A 23,200-nucleotide genomic window follows, 5' to 3' on the forward strand; every position below is an offset into this window, starting at 1 on the left:
AAAAAAAAAAGATGAGCTCTATGTGAGAATTTGACTGAAGCTTGAGGGGACAACCTGCCCCCCTCCCAGTAGGAATTCATGTCCTTATGATCATTTCAGACCAAAAGTGCTCCGCAGATTAGCCCTGGGCTTTATCCTCTCCAGAAGCAGGACCCTTGCCACCCCCCTCCCCCGATGGATTCAGTTGAAACCCAATCCTGAGGCACTTGTCTGATGCGCTTATGAGATATTCTTCCCTGAGTGTCTTCAAGAAAAGAAAATCAGTTTCCTGAAATAGGCTCCAAGTGAAACTGTTCCTCAGGACAGTTAAGTTAAATGACCTCTGGTAGTTTTTCCAATTGTGTTGTTATTTTTAATTCTCTTCTGCCTCCCTGCTACCCCCATTTCCAATCAGGGAGGCTCCGAGGAGAGGTTATTATGTACAAGTCTTGCCAAAAGATGCAAGAAAAGGATTCCTATCTGGTCAGATCAAGAGGAACAATCTTCCTAAAAATAAAACATGTCTGAGTGAAAGGGGATGAAAAAGTTTATACAGAGCAAGGTCAGCGCTTCCTTTCTGGTCTCCTTTCATCCTCATGCGATTTACTGTAAGTGCAGAGGCGGTTCTAACCACATGACTCTGTGGCCTGACAGTGGATCACCTGTCCCGCCCACACCATTGCTGACAGGTAGTCAACTCTAGTTACTCAACTGAAGATGTTACTCACCAATATTACTCTACCCGGCAGCCTCCTGACCCTCGCCCAGCCGCAAGGTTTGGTGCTCATCTGCTCTTACCTACAGAGAAAGAGCAAGAAGCTACCACATGACTTCGCTAGGAGCGGTGGTGCCTCATTTCTGATGGTCAGACATGAGAAGCTGAATTTTGAATTTTTTCGAATTTTGCCCCGTCAGTTCCTAAAAGTATAGCATGAGAATTCGTAATCATAAGTGCCCCTCATCTATTCCCCAAGAATGAAATTGTTCTCCCCAGTTGAAATTTAAAGGAACGAATGGATTAGTGTATTTGGCCAGAGTGTTCTACAATTGCAAAGTATTGTGTATCACCACACAATTTTTCCCTTAGATGGTCAGTTAGGAGCAAGTATGACATTCTAGAAGCTCTCTCCAATTAGGTCAGCAGAATCCACCCCTGTCTTGGAGTCTGATCCCCTCTCTGACCAGATATAATTCCAGTGACAAGTGACTTTCAAGCTTATACCCATGCACTCTTGGATTTCTGATTTGGTCCCCAAGGAAGGTAATAGTGTTCTGAGTGCTGGCTCTGGGCCTGAGTTCTCTGCTTGGCCTTGGGGACTTGCCTCCTCACTCCTTCGCTGATGACTTGCCTCCCTGGATTCCTGAACCAGTCTCGACCTCTGGCAACATATGCTCCTTAACAATGTTCTTACCTGCATAGATAACTACCTTCCACCCAATTCATAATTCTGATTACTGGGCTACTGGACCAGGCCAATTTCTATAGTCTAGCGAGAGTGTAGACAGTCCTAGATGGAAATGCCTAAGCCCAGGGTTCATGATTAATGAGGATAGACAAGTCAAGGATTCAGGGTCCATTCAAATGCGACCCTAGGGCATAGATGGATGTGAAGGAGACAGAGAGGTTCTACTTCCCTTAATGCAGCCTATGTGTGGATTAGCATCTGAAGGACCGGTGTATCATATCCTGAAATCACATTACTCTCAGTCTTTTTCCCATGAGTGGACGTTAAACAACACTTCTTACGTTCTGTGTTAATTGAAATTTTCATTTCAAGCGTAGGATGTTAGAGTTTGTCCCTGTTGGATTTCATCTCGCTGATGTTGGAAGAGCCTATAAGGAAAGGCTGAGGTAGAAAGGGATCCCTAGCAGGCCCTCTGAGTCCCCACCCCACCCCATCAGTAGGAGGTATACTGTCTGGACAACAGGAATCTGTGGAGGGTTGGCATACTGTTCTCAGCAGATAAAAGGAAATACTCTCAGCTCAACCCCTTTCCTACTTGGGAAAATATTACTGAATCCTTCTGTACAGAAACCAACCAGACCAAAGAGGAAAGACCTAGAATCTAGACTAAGGGTTCCCTGGTGATATGCCTCCACCTCCACCATTTGGTGAAGCCCATAAACAACCCCTATTTACACACTCAGAGTCTCCAGACAACCTGCACGGGTGACTGTCTTAAATATAAGCAGACATCTAAGGCTCACCAGGCAGCTGAGTAAAATCTCCAGCATGAGAAACAGATCACAACAGATCCCTGGGCGGGGGGGGAGGGGAGGAACAAAACAAAACAACTCAAAGGACACAGAGACTGCACAGACAGTGAGAAAACATAAAACTATAACTAAAACCTCAGAAAGATGAGAAGACATCATATTCATAAAATAAGAATATTTAGAGACCAGGGCCCCTGCCTAGTTCAGTCAGAAGAATATACAATTCTTGATCTCTGGGTCTGAGTTTGAGTCCCATGTTGGGTGTAGAGATTACTTTAAAAAAAAGAGAAAAAAGTAACAAACAAAAACAAAACAATCCAACTAAAAAATGAGAAGGCATGAACCGACATTTCTCCAAAGAAGACATCCAGATGGCCAACAGACATATGAAAAGATGCTCACATCACTGATCATCAGGAAAATGCAAATCAAACTGCAGTGAGATACATCACCTCACACCTGTCAGAAGAGCTAAAATTAACAGTACAACAAACAACAGGTATTGGCGAGGATGTGGAGAAAGTGGAACCCTCCTGCTCTGTTGGTGGGAATGCAAACTGGTACAGCCACTGTGGGAAACAGTATGGAGGTTCCTCAAGAAGTTAGGGGGATCCCTGGGTGGCTCAGTGGTTTAGTGCCTGCCTTTGGCCCAGGGTGTGATCCTGGGGTTCCAGGGTCGAGTCCCACATCGGGCTCCCTGCGTGGAGCCTGCTTCTCCCTCTGCCTGTGTCTTTGCCTCTCTCTCTCTCTCTCTCTCTCTCTCTCATAAATAAGTAAAATCTTAGGGGAAAAAAAAAGAAGCTGGGTAGCCCAGGTGGCTCAGCGGTTTAGTGCTGCCTTCAGCCCAGGGCGTGATCCTGGAGACCCAGGAACGAGTCCCATGTCGGGCTCCCTGCATGGAGCCTGCTTCTTCCTCTGCCCGTGTCTCTGCCTCTCTCTCTCTCTCTCTGTCTGTCTCTCATGAATAAATAAATAAAATCTTTAAAAAAAAAAGAAGTTAAAAATAGAACTACCCTATGATCCAGCAATTGCATTACTAGGTAGTGTATCCAAAGAATACAAAAATACTAATTCAAAAGAGGCATGCACCCCAATTTTTAGCAGCATTATATACAACTGCCAAGATATGGAAGCAGCCCAAGTGTCCATGGATAGATGAATGAATAAAGAATATGTAATGTGTATATATACAATGGAATGGAATACAACTTAGCCATAAAAAAGAATGAGATCTTGCCATTTGCAACAACATGGATGGATCTTGAAGGTATAATGCTAAGTGAAATAAGTCATTCAGAGAAATACAAATACCATATGATCTCACTCCATTCTGGAATTTAAGAAACAAAACAAACAAAGATAAACAAAAAAAAAACAGACTCTTAACTATAGAGAACAATAGTTACCAGAAGGAAGTGGGGGATGGGTGAAATGGGAGACAGGGATTAAGAGGACACTTATCATGATGAGTACTGAGTAATGTATAGAATTGTTGAATCACTGGGGCATCTCTGTGCTCAGTCAATTAAGTGTCTAATTCTTGGTTTCAGCTCAGGTCATGATCTCAGGGTCTTGAGATCCAGCCCCTCATTGTACTCCCCGCTCGGCAGGGGCTCTGCTTGAGATTCTCTCTCTCTCCCACCGCTCCTTCCTCCACTCATGCCCTCTAAATAAATAAATGAATAAAATCTTTTTTAAAAAAAGAATTATTAGGGATCCCTGGGTGGCTCAGTGGTTTAGCGCCTGCCTTTGGCCTGGGGCATGATCCTGGGGTCCTGGGGTCAAGTCCCGCATCAGACTCCCTGCATGGAGCCTGCTTCTCCCTCTGCCTGTGTCTCTGCCTCTCTCTCTCATTCTCAGTCTCTCATGAAGAAATAAATAAAATCTTAAAAAAAAAAAAAAAAAAGAACTACTGAACTGCTCTATTGTGAGACTAATGTAACACTATAAACTACACTGGGACACTGGGATTAAAATTAAAAACTTAATAAAAATTTAAAAAATAATATCTAGGGAATCCCTGGGTGGCTCAGCGGTTTGGCGCCTGCCTTTGGCCCAGGGCACGATCCTGGAGACCCGGGATCGAATCCCACGTCGGGCTCCCGGTGCATGGAGCCTGCTTCTCCCTCTGCCTGTGTCTCTGCCTCTGTGTGTGTGTGTGTGAGTATCATAAATAAATTAAAAAAATTAAAAATAAATAAAAATAATAATATCTAGCATTGGGATAACAAGAGTTCTACAAAGATAGAAAAAAATTCAAGGGAAAGAAATCATCAAAAAGATAATTTAAGAAAATTTTCCAAAACTGAAAGCTGTAAGTTTTCAGGTGGAAAAGGCCCACCAAACATCCAGCACAATGTGAGGAAATGAACCACAGAAAAACACATGAACAGGATGGCCATCTAGGATTTCAGACAGGAAGCAGGCCACATATCAAGAATCAAGAGTCAGAATGAGGGACGCCTGGGTGCTCAGCAGTTGAGCATCAGTCTTTGGCTCAGGGCATGATCCTAGGTCCAGGGATTGAGTTCTGCACCAGGCTCCTTGCGAGGAGCCTGCTTCTCCCTCTGCCTATGTCTCTGCCTCTCTCTCTCTGTGTCTCTCATGAAAACATAAATAAAACCTTAAAAGAAAAAAGAGGGCAGCCCAGGTGGCTCAGTGGTTTAGTGCTGCCTTCAGCCCAGGGCCTGATCCTGGCTGGAGACCCGGGATCGAGTCCCACATCGGGCTCCCTGCATGGAGCCTGCTTCTCCCTCTGCCTGTGTCTCTGCCTCTCTCTCTCTCATGAATAAATAAATAAAATCTTTAAAAAAATTTTTTTTAATTAAAAAAAAGAATGACTGGAAGACAGAAGGAAATGGAGTGTGACTTTCAAAATTCTGAGGGAAAATGATTATCAGTCCAAAATTCTGTCTCATGTATTAGTTATGCATAAAGGTGAGACAAAGACATTTTCTGAATACTCTCAAAAACTTCCCTCCTACACAGTTTCTTGGGAAGCTACTAGAGGACACATGTCATCCAAACAAGAAGTCAGCATGAGCACATTGTTTAAAGATAGGAAGGTAGAAATAGAAGCAGGGAGAACCAAACACTTTCTAACAAGCCTCACAGCATGATTCGACCCTTTATGTGCACTAAGACCGCAATAAAAATGAAAACTGATTTGAAACATGGCGAATAAAGGAGGGGGGGAGAGCCATGGAACTTTGCTGAGAAAATCTGCTGATGCTGTGTGAAGAGGGAACAGAATGCATCTGACGCTGCAAAGCCAGGTAGATAGGGAGCAGAAGTGGAGCAAAGCAACAAAGGTCACCTCGAACACACAGGATCCTTGGGAAAGGGAAGACCTGGGCCAATCACCAAGGCCTGTCCATCCCACCTCCTGGATATGTGCTGATCTGGGTGGCTGCGACCCCACACATGCCCACCTTCCCATCCAGGGCCACAATGGCCTCCCCTCCCCCAACCCACTCCCTACACAGCAGCCACATGGCCCTTTCTAGAACAAAGTCTGATCATATTGTCCCCCTGACAAAATGCTTAAATGGCTTTTTGTTGCTCCTTGCACAAGACCAAGTAATTTGACAGAACTCTATGGTTTGAACAGCCTCTCTTATTGCTGCCTCCACTTAACAATATGGAAATCATAGCCTTCCTCCTCATCACCCCACTCTCTTGCCACTGAGCCCCCACAGTCCTGCCCCTTGTTACCTGCTTAATTCTCACATTTCCTTTGGGAGGAGCTCTGCAAAGCAACCCCTGACCTTCTAAACCAGGGTGGTTCCCCGCTGTGAGCACCTCCTTCCCTGTAGCTCCACCACATGGCCTGCAACATGCTTATTCCAGTTTCTGGATGGCTCCCACCAAACAGCAAGCTCTACTAGACCTCCTACTGGCCATGACTCCACTAGATACAAATGACCACTCTCCAAGTCAAACCAGCCAACACAAATGGGAATTTATCAGCTCTCATGTGTCCCTGGGGGAGGTGGGGGAGTAGGTCACAAACACCACCAGAGTCCTGGCCTCTGTTCCTTTCCTCTCCTTACAGATTCTCTCTGTTAGCTGGTCTCCACGTGGTGGAGTCACCAGCTCACATCCTTCCAACTTGAGGCAGTCCTGCCTGCTGGCTCCTGGGAAAGACTCGGGGCTCTTCATTGCATTTGTATCTTTGGGGTAAATCCCCAACAGTGCAATTGCTGGGTCGTAGGGCAGGTATATTTTTAACTGTTTGAGGAACCTCCACACAGTTTTCCAGAGTGGCTGCACCAGTTCACATTCCCACCAACAGTGTAAGAGGGTTCCCTTTTCTCCGCATCCTCTCCAACATTTGTTGTTTCCTGCCTTGTTAATTTTCCCCATTCTCACTGGTGTGAGGTGGTATCTCATTGTAGTTTTGATTTGTATTTCCCTGATGGCAAGTGATGCAGAACATTTTCTCATATGCATGTTGGCCATGTCTATGTCTTCCTCTGTGAGATTTCTGTTCATGTCTTTTGCCCATTTCATGATTGGATTGTTTGTTTCTTTGGTGTTGAGTTTAATAAGTTCTTTATAGATCTTGGAAACTAGCCCTTTATCTGATATGTCATTTGCAAATATCTTCTCCCATTCTGTAGGTTGTCTTTGAGTTTTGTTGACTGTATCCTTTGCTGTGCAAAAGCTTCTTATCTTGATGAAGTCCCAATAGTTCATTTTTGCTTTTGTTTCTTTTGCCTTCGTGGATGTATCTTGCAAGAAGTTACTATGGCCGAGTTCAAAAAGGGTGTTGCCTGTGTTCTTCTCTAGGATTTTGATGGAATCTTGTCTCACATTTAGATCTTTCATCCATTTTGAGTTTATCTTGGTGTATGGTGAAAGAGAGTGGTCTAGTTTCATTCTTCTGCATGTGGATGTCCAATTTTCCCAGCACCATTTATTGAAGAGACTGTCTTTCTTCCAATGGATAGTCTTTCCTCCTTTATCGAATATTAGTTGACCATAAAGTTCAGGGTCCACTTCTGGATTCTCTATTCTGTTCCACTGATCTATGTGTCTGTTTTTGTGCCAGTACCACACTGTCTTGATGACCACAGCTTTGTAGTACAACCTGAAATCTGGCATTGTGATGCCCCCAGATATGGTTTTCTTTTTTAAAATTCCCCTGGCTATTCGGGGTCTTTTCTGATTCCACACAAATCTTAAAATAATTTGTTCTAACTCTCTGAAGAAAGTCCATGGTATTTTGATAGGGATTGCATTAAACGTGTATATTGCCCTCGGTAACATTGACATTTTCACAATATTAATTCTGCCAATCCATGAGCATGGAATATTTTTCCATCTCTTTGTGTCTTCCTCAATTTCTTTCAGAAGTGTTCTATAGTTTTGAGGGTATAGATCCTTTACATCTTTGGTTAGGTTTGTTCCTAGGTATCTTATGCTTTTGGGTGCAATTGTAAATGGGATTGACTCCTTAATTTCTCTTTCTTCAGTCTCATTGTTAGTGTATAGAAATGCCACTGACTTCTGGGCATTGATTTTGTATCCTGCCACGCTACCGAATTGCTGTATGAGTTCTAGCAATCTTGGGGTGGAGACTTTTGGGTTTTCTATGTAGAGTATTTGCTTCAACGTGGATGGAACTGGAGGGTATTATGCTGAGTGAAGTAAGTCAGTCGGAGAAGGACAAACATTATATGTTCTCATTCATTTGGGGAATATAAATAATAGTGAAAGGGAATATAAGGGAATGGAGAAGAAATGTGTGGGAAATATCAGAAAGGGAGACAGAACGTAAAGACTGCTAACTCTGGGAAACGAACTAGGGGTGGTAGAAGGGGAGGAGGGCGGGGGGTGGGAGTGAATGGGTGACGGGCACTGGGTGTTATTCTGTATGTTAGTAAATTGAACACCAATAAAAAATAAATTAAAAAAAAAAAAAAGACTCGGGGCTCTCCTTGCTTGATGCAAATGGCAATCCAGAACAAAGGGCCTGGATGCTCTGTGTGGGTGGGCCTGGGTCCATCCCCAAAAGATGGGGAAGATACCAATGTTCTCAGAACAACGCCTGTCACAGGCACCCCTGTACTCGTGGCCCCCAGTAGACACACAGCTGATGTTCAGTGAATGTTGTATAGACAGACTTACACTCTGAGTTCATGATACTGTGTCTGTTCTGTTTTCTGAGACAAATTCAGTAAAAGCATGTGATTTCTATAGAAGTTCATTGGAAGAAGCCAGTGACAATTAATAGCAAGCACCTATGTAATTCTTTTCATGTATGAGCCACTGTCCTAAGACCTTTATGTATATTGACTGATTTTATCTTTAAAGAAAAAAGCACTTCTGTGAGGTAGACACTATTACTGATGCCTCGAATCCCGCAGCTAGAAGGCCTTTCCTCCAACAACACCAGAGTCCCTGTCAAGTCCTGAATCCTGTGCGCATTTTAACTTTGCTTTGCACACTGCCTGCTGCCTTTGCTGAGAGTGGAATCTCCCAGTGCTTCCTGCATAGCTGTCCAACCCTGTGGTCCAACCCCACAACACCAAGGGTTGCTGTTCCCTGGCAATCTGCTCAGAGGTCTCCACTGAAGCTGTCCTGGAAACCAGAATGGACACAGGTAGCATCTGTACCTCTCATCCCAAAAGCAGTTTTCCTGCCCACCTGTGTGAGATCAGTTCACATCCACACACGATGGGGTTTCTGCTAGTGTGCAGTGGGCTGGTCAACACTAGTCTCAGGGCAGGTTCCAAGCTCCTGCCATGGCTCATGATGCTAATCCAGACGCTGAATCCATCTGCTGACCAATCTAGAGGACATTGCCAATATTCCACAAACTATTGGTCCAAAGCTTCACACCCATTTGCTTTTGTATTTTGTTTCTCTAGCCTCTGAAATTCTGTGCTTCCTTCTTAATTTGATTTCCTAATAAAAAGGGTGGGGGGGCGCCTGGGTGGCTCAGTCATTAGCATCTGCCTTCGGCTCAGGTCATGATCCCAGAGTCCTGGGATGGAGTCCTGCATCTGGCTCCCTGCTCAGGGGAAGTCTGCTTCTCCCTCTATCTCTGCCCCTCCTCTCCACTCGCATTCTCTCTCTCTCTCTCAAATAAATAAATAAAATTTTTTAAAAAATTTTTAAATCAATGCATCACGTGCAGGAAACAAAGAGCCTTTACAATTTTCTGCCAGTTAAAATCTTTGCCTTCCAAAATCTTGGACCCTACCTGAATCTTCCTATCCTTGGTGTTTTTCTGTGTCTATAAAGGACTCCATATATGTAGATGTGCTTTAAGGGATGTAACTATTTATCTACAACAGTTCCAACTGACTTTGTGGCTGGATTAAATCACAGCATGGTGTACGGAAAAGCATGAGGCTCCTGTCCTCACCTGAGCACTAGCTCTTTACATATGCTCTCAAGTGAGACACCTGCATTCACCAAACCTGACTTTTCAAATCTGTAAAACAAGACAATGAAACTCGGCTACATGAAACCCATTAAAACTCCATCATCTGTGATCTCATGGGCGTCTAATGAATGCAGATGTGTTCTAAGACAAGTCACCACATCCCATGGGCTATTGTGACTGTGATGGAAAGCTTCTGAGGCGCTCTGGCTTTCTCCTTTCCTGGTGTCCATGCCCACATGTGATCCCCTTTCCCTGCAGTGTAGGATGTCTTGGGTCATGCTTCCAACCCACAGAACAGGGTAGGGGAATGTCCCTGCAAGATAAGGTGCAATACTGCAATAGGACACCAGACACCTTCGAGGAGCACAGATTCTGTAGATGTAAGAGCGCAGGCCACCAGGTCACCCGCACTTTAAATGCAGCCACAAGTTTGGGGTCCCCGAGCCCTTAGCACTTCTGAGCAACTGGCTCCACATCCAGGCAATCTCACTACTTCTCAGGTTCAATGTTCACTAGAGTGACTCACAGAACTCAAAAAAGTACTTACAGTTACTGCTTTATTGTGATGCATACAAATTAGGACAGGGCAAAGCTGGAGAGGATCACTAATACAGACTTCCCTCATCTTCTCCCTGTGGAATTGGGACACATAGATGGACTCACCTGAGCTTAGCGTCCAGAGTTCTTACTGGAGTTTTCCTCGTCTGCATGGTTGCTTTACCATCAGCTACTGGTGGGCCAGGCTCCATCTCCAAAGTTTTCCCCACAGGAGGTCAAGCTAAAGTCCCAACCCCTCATCATGTGGTTGGTCTTCTAAACTGTGCACCCTGGGTCATCTCATCAACAGAAATGTGACATGGTAGAGGGGCTGCCATGAGTAACAAGACATTCCTACCCGACAGCTCAGGGAATTCTCAGGATTTAGAGGCTATATCCCAGGAACAGGAGTCAGGACCAGACAGATTCTTTACTGTGCAGCATCAAGGTACAAGACATGGCGGCCTTCATGTTGCTTATAGAATGTCTCTCTTACCAGTTTTGATGAAGCAAATGGCAATGTGCAGAGGGAGGCCTGCGTCCAACCACCACTGAAACACAGAATCATGTCAACAGTCATATAATGTTGGAAGCAGACTCTTCCCCAGCTGAGCCTTCAGATAACACCATTGATTGCAATCTTTTCAGAAATCCCAAAACAAGGATGCCTGGGTGGCTCAGTGGTTGAGCGTCTGCCTTTGGCTCAGGTCATGATCCCAGAGTCCTGGGATGGAGTCCCACATCGGGCTCCGTGCATGGAGCCTGCTTCTCCCTCTGCTTATGTCTCTGCCTCTCTCTGTGTGTCTCTCATGAATAAGTAAATAAAAAATCTTAAAAAAAAAAAAGTAAATCCCAAAGCAGAGGACCCAGCTAAGCCCTTCCCACATTTCTGACTCATGGGGAACAACTACTATGAAATAACACATGTACTGTTTTAATTTGCTGGATTTGGGGCTAATTTGTTACACAGCAATACACATAATACACCAATACACTGACTATACTGTGACTAAAATTTAGGATTTCCTGAGTAAAGCAAAACTAGAAGATGCAATCAAACAATGGACTTCCCATAGTTATGCTAAGTAAATTAAAAAATGGGATGGATCATCAAGCAGCAAACTAGCAGCACAGACAGATTAAGTGACTTACCTGAGCTCAAACAAGAGGGAAGTAGTAGAGTGAAGACCTGAACCCCCAGTGGCCAGACTCCAGAACCTGTACGTTACATGCCCGCTGGAGAAAACCAAACAGCAAAACCACAGGATAGTTGCCCAAGGTCCCTAAGTAACAAAGACTTCTCCCCCTCAAGGTTTTAACTACAATTTATTTATATACCACTGTTTCCAAAGAGGATATCAAGTGTTTCAATGATTCTACAAAACACTGTGATAAAAATTGAAGGAAAAATCAGGTGAGGCGATCAGAAGGAAAAGAATTTAGGCAGGAAAAGCAGCAGGAAGCTGGGTGGGCTTGTTCCTGGGGAGGGACGGGAGACCCAGGTTCTGAGTTCTGAGCGTGAAAGACTCCAGGACAGAGGGAAGCAGATTCGACCGCAGGACGCACAGCATGCTCTTGGAAGACTGAAGCAACTGTTCCTGGCATAAACCAGAGAAAATGTATTCCCATAGGGGTCACAAAGGAAATCTTGTGTCATACAGTCATCGACATCCCCAGAAACATCTGTAAGGGGCCCAAACACATCCCAGAGGAACGAGAAAGATGGATGCAATGCCTAGTTTCTCTCTCTCTTTCTCTCTCTCTCTCTCTCTCTCAAAATTTTTCCTTCACAACATTTTTCAATTTCTCCTACCCTCTGCCCTTTGGTGTTTTGTGCATTAGTGGAGTAGCCGTTAGGTCTTGGGCTGATAATGAAGACCAAGTGCAAAATCAGCAGTGTCATAAAGAGGGCCTGGGGAACATAAGGAGGATATCCCTCCCTAAACACATCAACTGCTCCCACACATTGACAAACCAATTCTCCTCTGTAGATGTGTGCCCCATCCCATGGGTCAAATGCTAAATGTGCCATCAGGATGTGTAGATTCCAACACTGAATCTCCTGTTGCAGCAACAATATGATACTTTTTCATCTTTTTGCTGTGAGATCTCAGCCCCATGGCACTACCCTCAGCAGCTCTGCTGGGGATGTCTTGCCTCAGGCAGCCCAACCTCTCTGGACGCTCCCTGTTTCCTGGATCCCAATGACCTCAGACATGACGCTATTATGTGACTGTGGCAGAACCATTAAAAAAAATAATGGAAAGGAAGCCAAGGGATGTAAAACAGAGTCCTGAGTACTTGCCTGGGTTGTGACTGCTCCATATATGGCATCCACAGTAGACCAGGCATGAGAAGTCAGGCAGGATGAGGCACACGGCTGCACGACGTCCTCCTGGGATGTCCTGTGGCAGGTCAGCGCCAATGGTTAGCATCCAATGTCCATGTGATTGCCAGAATAGGCAAGTACTTATGGGAGCAAGGGGTCCTCCAACGAGAGGGACTTCTCAGAACCTGGAGAAATGCATGAGGTAAGCTGAAACCACGCTGTAATGGGATGTTATTTTACATCCGGGAAAAAGGAAATGAGTATTTTCATTGTAAACACTTCTGAAAGTAATGATCAGCAAGACCTTCCTGCCTGCAGAGACACCTGGGTGGCTCAGTCGATGAAGCTCCTGCCTGCGGTGTCCGTCATCTCGGGGTCCTGGGATGGAGCCCTGCTCGGGGCTCCCTGCTCAGTAGGGATCTGCTTCCTCCTCTCTCTGTACCTCTACGCCTCCCCCTGCCTGTGCACGTGCACTCTCTGTCTCTCAATCAATCAATCAATCTACCTTTTTAAAAAAATCTTCCTGGCTGCAGAGAATGCCAAGAATACTGAGAAGTAGTGACTATCAAAGTCATGATAAGAAAGTAGGGACATGGGGAACGCACACAGCCCGGCAGGACAGGCCCCGAGAGCTCTGTCGTGTCGTCAGCATAGGGGACATGGACTGAGCAGGGAACCCTGTAGCAGAGGACCATGTGGGTTTCCTCCCGCTCCCCCCAGTGCCTACAAAGAACCTGCAGATGGAAAGTCTGTGCAGTGGAAAGCACATCGGTGTTCACCTGCAGCAAGGGGTGTGTGAGATGGGTGGCTGGGAAGGGGCGCAGGGAGACCCCCTGGAGCAAGGAAGGTGTCCTGCTTCTCGACTTGCAGTGGTGGTTGTGTGGATACACACACCCGACATGACTCATAAAACTGCACGTGTGCACTTCCCTGCATGCACATTATGCCTCCATAAAGTTGGGGGGGGTTAAGTCATAACCACACCCAGCATGGGGCTCTATTTCACAGTCCTGAGATCAAGAGCCGCCTGTTTCACTGACTGAGCCAGCAAGGGGCCCCCATAAAACTGGTTTTAAAAGGAAATTGAAGGACTCCTGGGTGGCTCAGCAGTTGAACGTCTGCCTTCGGTCCAGGGTGTGATCCCAGAGTCCTGGGATCGAGTCCCACATCAGGCTCCCTGCATGAAGCCTGCTTCTCCCTCTGCCTGTGTCTCTGCCTCTCTCTCTGTATCTCTCATGAATAAATAAATAAAAATCTTTTTTAGAAAAAGGAAATTGAACACAATCAAAGCGAAGCTCTTGATCCCCTCACCTAGAACCTGCTCCTCGTTTTCCCTTCTCAGGAAATATCTGCCGTCTTCCTCTTGTGTTCAGATCCTGCCATCACCGACTCCCCTCCATCTCTCACTCTGACATCTCTCACTGCCTGACCCCTCCTCTGGCATGTGCAAGCCGCTGTCCTCTCTTGCCTCACTCGGAAGCCTCCCCCTGGCCTCCCTGCCTCCATCCTCAGCCACTCTTCTGTTCTCCCCACTGACCCACAACACACATGTGACTCCTCCACTCAGCACTCCCCTACCAGTCCCTTTCTTACATGGTATATACTCCAAAGTGCTTGCATAGCTGGCAGGACCTTCCGAGATCTGCCCCCAACTCGCTCCCCACATTTACATATTCTTAAGCAACATCTACCTCAGGACATTTGATTTAGTCTTTTGCCTTTGTTGACATTGACATTGTCCCAGACATCCCAGGGCCCCATCAGAGAGGCCATCCCTATATAAACAGCATTCCCACTAAACAACTATGATGCGAATAAAAGAAAATGGACTTTTAAATATGAAGAAGTGAAGGAAATGTATTACAGATTTGCAGGCATTTTACACATAAGACTAGTTAACCAATTTCTACCAATGAGGAAACATTTTATATTCTAGTATTAATCACTGTGGTTTTAAAATATTAAAACTCTTTAATTCACTAGTATTGTTCCTGAAAAACTACTCTAAAAATTTTAAAGGCAAAACCTATCTATGCAAAATGTTTATTACATCATCTGTACTATAAACAAAAAATTTGAAACAAACAAAATATCCAGTGCTTGGTAAATAGGTACATTATAGATGTTTAACATTATAATTACCAACATTATATAATACCAAGGAAAAGATGTTTCTGATACATTCTGTAAACAAAAAAGGGGCAGAATAAAACTTTTCGAATTTTTTGTATTTTTACATTTACAAGTATGGAAAATGTGAGTGTGTATACAGGAACTGCAGAGATGTGGAACCACTATACTCAAACGGCAGAGATCAAGAGAGTATAGGTTTTCAACTTTTCTTTAATGTTGATTTTTCTAAGATTTGTATGCAGAGCAAAATGACGTATACAGACTTGAATCCTGTGGACACCATTCAGCAGTACACACCTGAAGACAGTCTTCCAAACTCTCTGGACCTCAGAAATCCATCAAGTTCTCATTAATGCAGGTGCCCTGTGCCCACCCACGTCCGCTGAATCCATGTCTCCAGAGGAGTTGCCCCAGGAGCTGTATTTTTAACCAACACAGATGATTAGGCAATCACTAATTTAGGGCAGAGAATAGCATCATTGTGACATAAAAGATTCCAGTGCAGTTTTCAGGCCACTAATTGATTTGTCCCATCCATAAGTATACGTTGCTCATTCTTCCTCATCCCCTCTCATTAAGGAGCCGCAGAGAACCATCTCAACGAGCCTCTCAAGCAACTTGCTCTATGAGCTCATGAGGCAGCAATGTTCTCCAGCCATACATGGTAACAGAAATGAAACAGGAAGCCTGACCAGAGTCACTCAGTGAATTACAGGTAGAGAGTAGACCAAGATGTTGTTTGGAGAGAGACAGAAGAAAGGAAGCTATGGGGATTTTGTTTTTGCTTTTTAAGGATTTATTTATTGGGGGGGGGGGTGCAGAGGGAGAGAATCTTTCAAGCAGACCCCTCACTGAGTGAGGAACCTGACACAGGGCTTGATCCTAGAACCCCTGTGATGGTGACCCCAGCCAAAACCAAGGGTCAGACACCCAGCTAAGTAAGCCACCCACATATCCCATTTTGTTGGGGTGTTTTGTCTTGTTTTATTTTTTAAGATATAATTGTTCTTTAAGTTTCTATTTAAATACCAGTTAGAGATCATACAGTGTAATATTAGGTTTAGGTGTACAATATAGTGATTCAAAGACTTCGGTACAACACCCGGTGGTCATCATGACAGGTGCACTCCATCTCCATTCCCTGCCCACCATCCTTCTGGTGACCATGTGTGTTCTCTAGAGTGAAGAGTCTGTTTTTTGGTTTGCTGCTCTGGTTCTTTTTTTCCCCTTTGCTCATTTGTTTTGTTCATCAAATTCCACATATGAATGAAATCATATGGTGTTTATCTTTCTCTAACTTACTTTTTTTTCTAACTTACTTCACTCAGCATGATACTCTCTAGCTCCATCCATGTCATTGCAAATGGCAAGATTTCATTATTTTTCATGGCTGAGTAATATTCCAGTGTGTATATACACCACCTCTTCTTTATTCATTCGTCAGTGGAAACTTGGGCTGCTTCCATATCTTGGCTATTATGTATAATGTTTCTGTAAACATCAGGATGAGGAAGCCATGATTTACAGGAGCATTAATGTGTTTGGGATGATAGTTTAGGAGGAGGGCAATAATGGATAGGAACACAAAACATAGCTTCCTATTGTTGGAAAGAAAAATGACCCTGTTTCTTTGTTTCCTCTCCACCCTCAGCCCAGGTAAAGGCAAGAGGCCCAGGCAGTCCCCTAACCAGGGACGCAGCCCAAGTTTTCCTAGGCTACCTGCCATGAAGAAGTTACCCAGGGGGAGGCAGTATCCAAAGATTTATTCCCAGTGTGTAAAGACAAGAGCCTGTCATGAACTGTGAGGATACAAACCAGAGGAGTCAAGAGAAAGAACAAAAGACAAAACAGGTGAGTTGGCTCAAGGCTCAGTCCTTAAATGGGACATACTCTCTTTTTTTGGCAGCAGAGTTCCTCAATGCACCTCTCCACATTGGGCTCGAGCCTCCTCCTCCTGCTCATTGTGTTCACCCAACCCATGAGGGTAGGTCATTGCCTGCCTTGGGTTCCCACTGGGTTCTGCAAGTCCACACTCGCATCAAAGCCCAGCCCAGAACATTAGTTGCTCAGCTAGAGGATCCAACACACTCCTGCCTTGCGCAAGCCCTTCCCTGCTCACCTCGTGCTCTGAGATGATTTCTTAGAACCCAGTTCTGCCACATGTTGCCCCAACGCACAAGACAAAATGTCCTCTGATAAGAAAGTCATGGCAGTTCATCAAGCCCCTGGGGATAATGGCTGCTGGCCATCCCATCCTGGGGGGCAGTTTCTCTAGCTCTGGTTCCACCTAGTGTCTGTCATCCCAGCCCCTGACACTAAACTCAAGTTAGAACACAAAGGTCATCTGAATGATGTTCAAGGACATTAGCTACTTGCAAACACCTGACATTTTGTAAGAGCTGAGGATAAAGACACCCTCAAAGAGGTGGTCATTTCTGATTTCCTTTAGAGACCACAATGCCTCAAGAGGCTCAGAATCTGAGCAGGAAAACAAGCATCTCACTCTTTAAAAGCCTTCTCAAGATGCCTGGGTGGCTCAGCAGTTGAGCATCTGCTTTTGACTCAGGGCATGATCCCAGGGTCCTGGGATAGAGTCCTGCATTGGGATCCCTGCAGGGAGGTTGCTTCTCCCTCTGCTTGTGTCTCTGCCTCTCTCTGTCTCTCATGAATGAATAAATAAAATCTTTTCAAAAAAAAAAAAAAAAAAGCCCTTCTCACTGGTATCCTGCTTTCTGCAACACGTTCGAACCCAATGGGTGGGGTCTGAACCACAGCTGCTCATTCAGAAGTGAGTTGGACACCCCAAGCCTACAGCTCTTGACATCTCCTTCTGGCTCCCACTTCATGCCTCTGGTTCTATAGTCCTCCCCTCAATGCCAGTATTTTCTTTTCTGACATACGAAAAATTGGCTTTGCTCCTTGACTCCCAGCACTTTCTAATGGGGCTGCTACTCCTGCTTCTACTATCAATGCCCTAAAATGTGCCCCTCCTGCGGGTGCAGGGGTACAATAAAAACATTTGAAAGGCCATATATTGTGTTTCCATACAAAGTTTGCAGGCTTTTCTTCTCTTGAAAGCTGCAGGATCATTCTGGCTTGTTGTGTATAGCTTAGGACTCCAAACCATGGCACCACATTTAGATGAAGCCTGGGGAAATATGAAGCAGTTACCAGTGAGCCACATCATCTGCAGGACCATGATTTCTGCCAAAGACCCTACAGGCAGGAGACTCTGGTTAGTCTTGAATCAGAACCACTTTTGACCCCAAAACATAGTTTGATTTGGAGGACAATTCCCTCCAGACTGCTATGATTACACTGCTGACAGCTTCCGTGCATGCTAGTGATGCTGACCCCCCCATGGCCAAGGAGCTGCCCCCACCCATTCCAAGGACTAGTAAATATTAACATCCCTCGCTCTGTACCATTATCATGTAAATTGAATTCCTTCCGTATTTGTTAGCATCTGCTGTGCCAATGTAACATGCCAGGGACTCAAGGAACACAGAGATAAACAAGACAAGTTTTCTGTTGAAAAGAATCTCAGATGCAAATTTAGAAAGAAAAAAAAAGATTTATCAAAAAAAAAGTTGGATAGCCTATTCTATGAAAATCACTAACATAGAAGCCAGTGCCTCAACATCAGAGGATAATAAAGAGTTCTTAAATAGTTAACTGAGCAGAAAATCTCTGTTCCAGAAGCACCCTGAACTTCAGGCACAATCACACAATCTGAAAACCCAGTTTCACAGATTGGCACAGGGCAGGGACAATTATACACAATCAAACTGTGTAACATGCTCAAGAAATAGGTGTGGACAAAAATAATAAGATACCTAAGAACAAACATAACCAAGAGGTGAAAGACCTGTACTCTGAAAACTATGAAACACTGATGAAAGCAATTGAAGATGACATAAATGCAAAGACAGTCCATGCTCATGGATTGGAAGAACAAATATTGTTAAAATGTCTCTACTACCCAAAGCAATCCACAGATTTAATGCAATCCCTATCAAAATACCAATGGCATTTTTCACAGAGATAGAACAAATAATCCTCAATTTGTGTGAAACCACAAAAGACCCTGAATAGCCAAAGCTACCTTGAAAAAGAAAAGCTGAGGGCATCACAATTCCAAACTTCAAGTTATATTATGAAGCTATAGTGATCAAGACAGTATGGTATTGGAAGAAAAATAAACAAAACAGACACATAGATCGTTATAGATCTATAGATCATTACAAAAGAATAGAAAACCCAGAGATGAACCCACAACTAATTGTCAATTAATCTTTGGCAAAGCAGGAAAGAACATCCAATAGGGAAAAGACAGTCACTTCAACAAATGGTGTTGGGAAAATTGGACAGCAACAAGCAAAAGAATAAAACTGGACAGCCTTCTTATACCACACGCAAAAATAAATTCAAAAATGGATGAAAGACCTAAATGTGGGACCTGAAACTATAAAAATCCTAGAAGAGAACACAAACAGTAACCTCTTTGACATTGGGCATAGCAACTTCTTTCTAGATATGTCACCTGAGGCAAGGGAAAATAAAAGGAAAACAAAAGCAAAAACAAACTATTGGGACTTCATTAAAACAAAAGGCTTCTGCACAGTAAAGGAAACCATCAAGAAAACTGAGAGGCAGCCTACAGAACGGGAGAAAATGTTTGCAAAGGACATAACCAATAAAGGGTTAGTATCCAACATATATAAAGAACTGATACATGGGCAGCCCCGGTGGCGCAGCGGTTTAGCGCCGCCTGCAGCCCGGGGCATGATCTAGAGACCCTGGATTGAGTCCCGCGTCAGGCTCTCTGCATGGAGCCTGCTTCTCCCTCTGCCTGTGTCTCTGCCTCTCTCTCTCTCTCTCTGCATCTCTACGAATAAATAAAATCTTTAAAAAAAAAAAAAAGAACTGATACAACTCAACACCTAAAAAACAAATAATCCAATTAAAAATGGGCAGAAGACATAAACAGACATTTTCTCAAAGAAGACATCCAGATGGCTAACAGACACATGAAAAGATGCTCCACACATCACTCATCACTGGGGAAATGCAAATCAAACCCACAATGAGATACTACCTCACACTTGTCAGAATGGCTAAATCAACAACAAAAGAAACAACAGGTGTTGGCAAGGATGTGTGGAAAGGGGAACCCTCCTGCACTGTTGGTAGGAATGCAAACTGGTACAGTCATTCTGTAAAATTATGGAGGTCTTTCAAAAAATTACAAATAGAACTACCCTATGATCCAGGGTGCCTAGGTGACTCAGTTGGTTAAGCGTCTACTTTTGGTTCAGGTCATCAAGTCCCGAATCTGGCTCCCGGCTCAGCAGTCTGCTTCTCCCATTCCCTCTATCCCTCCCCCTTGTTCATGCTCTCTCATGCTCTCTCTCTCTCTCTCTCTCTCATGCTCTCTCAAATAAAATCTTTTAAAAATGAACTACCCTATGATCCAGTAATTGCACTAGTATTTACCTAATGAACACAAAAGTACTAATTCAAAGGGATACATGCACCCCAATGTTTATAGCATCATTGTCTACAATAGCCAAGACATGGAAGCCCAAGTGTCCATTAAGTGATGAATGGATAAAGGAGTTGTGATATATTGGGGCACATTGCTCAATAGTTAAGCATCCATCTCTAGATTTCAGGTCATGTCATGATTGCAGGCAGGTTGTAAGATTGAGCCTTGTGTCAGGCTCGGCACTATTCATAGAGCCTGCTTGGGATTCTCTCTCTCTCTCCCTTTCTCTCTCTCTCTCTCTCTCTCTCTCAGAATTAATTAATTAAAAAGAAGTGGTATATATAATAGAATATTACTTAGCCATAAAAAATGAAATCCTGCCATTTGCAGCCATATGGATGGAGCTACTGTATTATGCGAAGTGAAATAGGTCAGTCAGAGAAAGACAAATACCACATAATCTCAGTCATATGTGGAAATTAAGAAGCAAAACAAACGAGCAAAAGGGAGGAAAAAAGGAGAGAGACACACACACAAAGAAACAGATCCATAACTATACAGAATAAACTGCTGATCACCAGAGGGGAGGTTGGTAGGGAATGGGTGGGATAGGTGATGGGGATTAAGGAGCTCATCTGTCCTGATGAGCACCAAGGCAATATATGGAAGTGTTGAATCACTCTGTCATACACCTAAAAGTAATATGACACTATATGTTAACCAACTGGAATTAAATTTTTTTAAAAAAAGGAAAGAAATAGGTGTGAAGCTTATTTACAATAAAGATTCTCAGAGCTTCTGATTTGGTAGATCTTGGGTAGGGCCTAGGAATCTTCATTTTTATCCAATGTTCCAGAGTTTTCTGATCCAGGATTCTGAGCAATTTGGAAATGTGTCGATCCATAGTATTGGACAAAAGGGCAGGCTATGTCTAGCTGTCCCAAGACTTACCTGGAATGTTGAGATTCAAATATCCAGCTGTCCTGCTACCCACTCATCATCCCTCATCCCCTTTCACTAAAAGCTTCTTTGAAAATGAGAGGAGCAGCAAGTGAAGGCTGAGGCTTGAGCTGTATTTGCTTCATGGTAAATCCACTGTGTGGGAAGCGAACCACAGGAGAATCTGGGTGAGGGGCTTTGCAGGCAGAGAGAATGCCTGTGAGAGGGAGAGTGTTGGCAGGGGGGACAAGAGGCCAGAGTGACTGAAGCCCAGGATAAAAGTGAGGTCAGAGCTGTCATGGGCCCAAGTTTGCCAGGTCTGTGGCCCTTTGCAAGGACTTTGGCTTTTCCTGAGTGGGGTGGAGACCACCAAGCAGAGGGATGTGGTTTGCCTTGGGACATCACTGTGGCTGCTGGTTAGGACATTCTCAAGGGGTGCCAGGGAGAGTGCAGGGACCCCAGCTAAGAAGTAGTCACGATGACCCAGGCAAGAGGTGATGGGGCTTGGATGCTCAGTGGACATGGTGAGAGATGGAATATTCAGAATATCCTGCCTAAAGGCAGAACCCACAGGGCTTGCTGATCGACTCCAGGTGGGCCACAAAAGAGAAGTCAAGAATGGCTTCAACTAAAGCACAGGGTCTCTTTTTTGCAGAGATGAAGTGTTCTGAATTGACTGGTATTGGTTGTGTGAATACACCAAAAGCCATTGAGTTGTATACTTTAAGTGGGTGAATTTTATGATTCAAAAGTTTCTGTCAATAAAATTGTTGTTGTTTTTCATGAATGACTTCAAGTTCTGGGGCCTGAGTGATGAGGAAGGTGAAGCCCCATTAACAGAGATGAGGAAGTCTGTGGAAAGAGCGGGTCTGATGGAGCTCAGCCAGAGATATGGCAATGCAGGGACTCACTAGATTTGAGATGCCTGCTAGACATAAAGAGGAAGCATTCCTTAGGCTATGAAGTATCTGAATCTTAGACTCACAACATGGACTGGGCTGGGGATGCACTCATTTTAAAGGCACTGGGTGAGATCAGCAAATGTAGACAATGAAGAGAGGAAGTCCAAGGATTGAGCTCCAAGGACTCTAATCTTAAGGGATCAGGGGGACAAAGAGAGACGAGTAAGTAGACGGAAAACCTAGCTGGCAGGTGCCATGAAGGCAGGTACACAAAGTGTCCTAAAGAGGGTAGAGCAATCAATGCATCAAATGCTCCTGACAAGTCCAGTAAAATGAATACTGAAAATTTGCCATTAAACTTGGCGATTTATACATAGGCCCCAGAAACCTTAATAACAGCAAATTTGGAGGTACGCTCAGAGTAAAAGCCCAGTTGGAGCAGGATCAAAAGAGAACATAAGAGAGGTTAGAGGCAAAAATCACAACCAACTCTTTCAAGAACTTTTGCTGGGAGGGAAAGGAGGGAGTTGGAGCAGTGGCTGAAAGGGGAAGGGGGTGGAGAGGTTTTTCAACTAAGATAGGAAAGCCAGTGGTGTGAGTGTACCTGAACAGAAATATTAGGTAAAGACAGAAATTGTAAAGGTGAGAGAGGAGGATTGATGGAGTGAGTCCTGGAGCAGAGGAGAGAAGGTGGGATGTAACATCCAAGTGGAAGGTCTCCCATGTCAGGAACTAACCAAGTTCGGAGGAGAAGGCGGAGCATGCAGGCAGGTGCAGCACAGCTGGACTGGACTGTGGGCTGGGAACTGGTGGAGACTCTCCTGACCCCTCTGTTCTGTCATTGATGTAAGAAGCCAGGTCACCACTGAATGGAGTCATGAGGTGTGGGGTGGGGAGGGGGAAGTACTGAAGATGTGAGAACAGAAGAGAGGGTAGGAAGAAATCACACAGGAAAATGGCAGTTGGAGTGAATTTGGGAAACAAGCAATGACTGCAGAGCAGCAGGGAGGCTCACTTGGGGCTCACTTGGGGTCATGATCATGAATTTAAAGTGAGACGGGTCAGCACAGTTGCATATCTGTTGGCAGTAATGGGGGCAGCAGGGCTAGCTGAGGACAAAGCACAGCTGATACCCCACGACCCCGCCCAGGGTGAGATTCCTGAGGAGGCTTCCAATTGTCTTAATGTGGGTGCCTTGCTAGAGGGAAAAACAATCTTTAACTTGACAATGGCAAGGCCTCCAGTGTCTCTGTAGGTCCTCCTTAGCTTATGAAAATCC

At 44.5% G+C, this 23,200-nt stretch overlaps 1 long non-coding RNA gene across 2 annotated transcripts in view; it reads right to left on the reverse strand.

The window, feature by feature from the left end:
* Nucleotides 1–284: 284 nt before the first annotated feature.
* Nucleotides 285–23,200, reverse strand: part of LOC144315919 (uncharacterized) — a 34,116-nt gene continuing 11,200 nt past the window's right edge. Inside the window, exons 2-5 of one of the 2 annotated variants that reach the window (XR_013381655.1) lie at nucleotides 11,283–12,644; nucleotides 10,627–10,681; nucleotides 10,141–10,225; nucleotides 285–777 (exon numbers count right to left, since the gene is read on the reverse strand). This is a non-coding gene — a long non-coding RNA (uncharacterized LOC144315919). Of the gene's footprint in view, nucleotides 778–10,140; nucleotides 10,226–10,488; nucleotides 10,682–11,282; nucleotides 12,645–23,200 lie in introns of both variants that reach the window. The other variant, XR_013381654.1, reaches the window with a different exon arrangement.

Source organism: Canis aureus, chromosome 6, assembly GCF_053574225.1.
Source record: "Canis aureus isolate CA01 chromosome 6, VMU_Caureus_v.1.0, whole genome shotgun sequence".
NCBI classification, from domain to species: domain Eukaryota; kingdom Metazoa; phylum Chordata; class Mammalia; order Carnivora; family Canidae; genus Canis; species Canis aureus.